At 49.9% G+C, this 3,728-nt stretch overlaps 1 long non-coding RNA gene across 1 annotated transcript in view; it reads left to right on the top strand.

The window, feature by feature from the left end:
* Positions 1-2,013, top strand: part of LOC108447819 — a 30,809-nt gene extending 28,796 nt beyond the window's left edge. The window contains exon 4 of the long non-coding RNA XR_001863511.1: positions 1,503-2,013. This is a non-coding gene — a long non-coding RNA (uncharacterized LOC108447819). The remainder of the gene's footprint in view (positions 1-1,502) is intronic.
* Positions 2,014-3,728: the final 1,715 nt, after the last annotated feature.

Raw genomic sequence — 3,728 nt, 5'->3', positions numbered from 1 at the left:
TTGTCCCTGCAGCTGCCACCACTTCACTGGCTTTTCATGGAACCAGCTGTTCTGAGCAGGAATTCTTAGGAATTTCCAAAAAAAACCGGGAGAGAAAACACCTTTTTTTGGCATGAACTGACTCTCCAACGAATCACAGAATCATGGAATAACCTGAGCTGGTTTCGCAGGGATCATCAGTCTAATTCCTGATCCTGCATGGGAAACCCCAAAATCCCACCCTGCTCCTCCTCTGAGCTCTGGGATGGATTTAGGAACCCACATTTAAAATCAAATCCTTTTCCCACCTCCTCCCCGCATCCTCCACTGGATCCTGGCTGGCACTTGATGCTCTCCAAGAGATTTTCCCAACTCTGCTCCTCAGCACCGGGACCTGGAAAACATTTCCATGGACACTGGAGGTAACCCTCACTTCCTTCCTTTCAGGAAAGACACAGAGCTGCCTCCTGACAAATAGGAAATGTCATCGATATTCCCAAAATTCACTGCATTAAGGATTTAAGGAGGAACATCCCATAATTAGACGGGATCATCTATTATGGGAACACCCCATAAAAATGGGAACATCCCATGATTAGATGGGATAAACCCCCCTCCAAAGTCACTCTTCCCTGAGCCCCATTTCCTTCCTGGACCCGGTTCCAAATCCTACCTGGCATTCCCCAATGGATTGTGCAGGAATGTGAGGCTGATCAAAGGAATCCTGCGGAATTTCTTGCTTGGGAAAAATATTTACAAAGGCAAGGAAATCACAGGCAGCTGGAAGAAACCAGAGGTTGCAGCTTGTCTTTGCTGGAGGCTGCTGGCAGTTTGTTTTCAAACAGCAAATCCTGCCTCAGGCCTGACCAGAAGAAGCAATAAAACCTTCATTTTTGAGGGAGGAAAAGGAAAATAGGATTTTTAAAGCCATTCACGGTTGTTGGGGACTTTTTACTTCTTGTTGTGAATAATTTTTCCTTTAAAGAGAACAGAAAATATAAACTCTGCTGGGAGGAAAGGCTGGGAGAGCTGGGAATGTTCACCTGGAGAAGAGAAGGCTCCAGGGAGAGCTCCGAGCCCCTTGCAGGGCCTAAAGGGGCTCCAGGAGAGCTGGAGAGGGACTGGGGACAAGGCCTGGAGGGACAGGAGCCAGGGAATGGCTTCCCAGTGCCAGAGGGCAGGGCTGGATGGGAGATTGGGAATTGGGAATTGCTGGCTGGGAGGGTGGGGAGGGGCTGGGCTGGAATTGCCAGAGCAGCTGGGGCTGCCCCTGGATCCCTGGCAGTGCCCAAGGCCAGGCTGGACATTGGGGCTGGGAGCAGCCTGGCACAGTGGGAGGTGTCCCTGGTGGAAGTGGATGGCATTTATGGTCCCTTCCAACCCAAACCACTCCATGGCTCTTTGATTCCATGAGAATTCCATGAATTAATGACCAATCCCTATGAATGACTCCTCTGCTTTAAAAAAAAATAAGAATCTGTAAATTTGAATTCACTACTTCTCTCCATCTTTTCCCATTTCAGAGGAAGGAAAAAGCCAGGGATGCTGGTTCTGGAAAAAAACTCTTGGTCATGGAATGATCCCTCCAGACAATACCAGGAACCTGGGGAAGGAAATCTCAGGAGCAACACTGGGAAAGAAACACAAACATTTCTCCCCTGTTACACCTCAGTTTATGTCCATGGTGCCCCATTCCCATTATCCCACCACCAGATGTGGACGGGGTGAATTTGACCTCTCCAGGACTTTTTGGAGCTGGAGACCATAAGTCACCCAGGGAGAAGAGTCCATGGGTGCGGGCAGGACACTGAGCAGCAAATTAAAAATTGCTCTGAAAATTCCTTCTGCCTCATTTTGTTTGGAAATCAAGAAAACCCCGATGTTTTCCGGAGGTCTTGGACATCAGCCGTGTGTGGGAAAGCTGGAATTCCCTCTGGAGGTGTCACTTCAGAGTTTAGGAACAGCAAAAGCTCAGACAAAACTGAGTTTACATCAGGCTGGGCTTGTGCCCACCCAGAGCCTGGCACAGGGCACTCTGGCTGCTCCCAAAATGTCTCAGATGTGTTGGAAAATGGCAAAATAAAGCTGAGAGTGAGCTGGGGTTGCTGTGCTGGGGGTGCTTCACCAGGAAAACGCAGGAAAAGGTTGTAAAAGACAAATTCCCATCTTTAGAAGGAGTTTTGTTATCAATTCGAATATGGGATTTGTCTGTGAGTAATGAGGTCTAGCGGGTGACCAAGGGTCTGGGTGGGGAATGCAGAGGAAGACTCAAAATCAAAGGGAATTTGATTCCCAGCTTCATCCCTCAGGACCACAAAGACATGGAGGGGCTGGAGCGTGTCCAGGGAAGGGAACGGAGCTGGGAAGGGGCTGGAGAATTCCTGAGGGAGCTGGGAAAGGGGCTCAGGCTGGAGCAAAGGAGGCTCAGGGGGGACCTTGTGGCTCTGCACAAGTCCCTGACAGGAGGGGGCAGCCGGGGGGGTCGGGCTCTGCTCGCAGGGAACAGGGACAGGAGGAGAGGGAACGGCCTCAAACTGCTCCATGCAAGGTTTAGGTTGGATATTAGGGAATTTTTTTCTTGGAAAAGGCTGTCCAGCCCTGGCACAGCTGCCTGGAAGAGTTCAAACAACACACAGATGTGCACTTGAGGACGTGGTTTAATGATGGTGCTGGTTGATGTTTGGACTTGGTCTTAGATGACTTTTCCAACCTGAACAATTCCATGATTCCATGATTCATTTTGGGAATAGGCTTACGCAGTCTGCTGCAGGATCTGCCTGCACCAGGACTTGCCTATGGATCAACCATTCCCACTCCAAGGTTTGGCACTCATGAAATATTCAGAGCTTTCCAAGCAGGTCAACAAAAGGATCTGAGGGAAGTCTCCGGTCTGAGGCCACGCTTGAATGGCTCATTCCCAGTCCTCTGGGATTGTTTTCCTTCCACTCTAAGTAAGGATGGAATAATCAATTTACGATGAAGTTTGTGCTGTCCAATATTCCCAGTAATTCAATTTGCCAGCTGGAAGCATCCGAGTCATTAATCACCTGTTCTGTGCTTGATACTCCTTTAATATTTAACACCAGGAGAAGGCATTTGTTTGTTTAGCGATGTCAGGGACAAACCAGCTGTGATGTCAATTCAGCCCAGACAAGAGAGATGAAAACATCTTTTCAAACTGCTTCAAAAAGGAGTCTGTTTGTCCAAAGGAAGAAGAGCCACGAGGTACAGGGAATAAATCAAGTCAGGCTGAAGCTTCAGAAACGAGAAGAGCAAAAGAGAAGAGCCCTCGTTCCTTTGTTGGTGCCCAGGACAGATTTTTTCTAGGCTGTGTTGTTTAAAACTGGATTGAGATGCCTCTTCTGAGCAGAGAAAGGGCAAAATTTTATCTTATTTTGGGCCCCACATGACAAGAAGGACATGGAGGGGCTGGAGCATGTCCAGGGAAGGGAATGGAGCTGGGAAGGGGCTGGAGAGTTCCTGAGGGAGCTGGAAAGGGGCTCAGGCTGGAGCAAAGGAGGCTCAGGGGGGACCTTGTGGCTCTGCACAAGTCCCTGACAGGAGGGGGCAGCCGGGGGGGTCGGGCTCTGCTGGCAGGGAACAGGGACAGGAGGAGAGGGAACGGCCTCAGGCTGGGCCAGGGCAGGCTCAGGGTGGGCAGCAGCAAAATTTCTCCATGGAAAAGGTTGTAAAGCCCTGGAAGAGGCTGCCCCTGGCAGTGATGGAGGCCCTGTCCCTGGAAGGGCTCA

This window comes from Corvus brachyrhynchos, unplaced genomic scaffold, assembly GCF_000691975.1.
Source record: "Corvus brachyrhynchos isolate BGI_N302 unplaced genomic scaffold, ASM69197v1 scaffold245, whole genome shotgun sequence".
NCBI lineage: Eukaryota > Metazoa > Chordata > Aves > Passeriformes > Corvidae > Corvus > Corvus brachyrhynchos.
The sequence above is the reverse complement of the archived record's forward strand: the minus strand, read 5'-3'. Positions and strand labels throughout refer to the sequence as shown.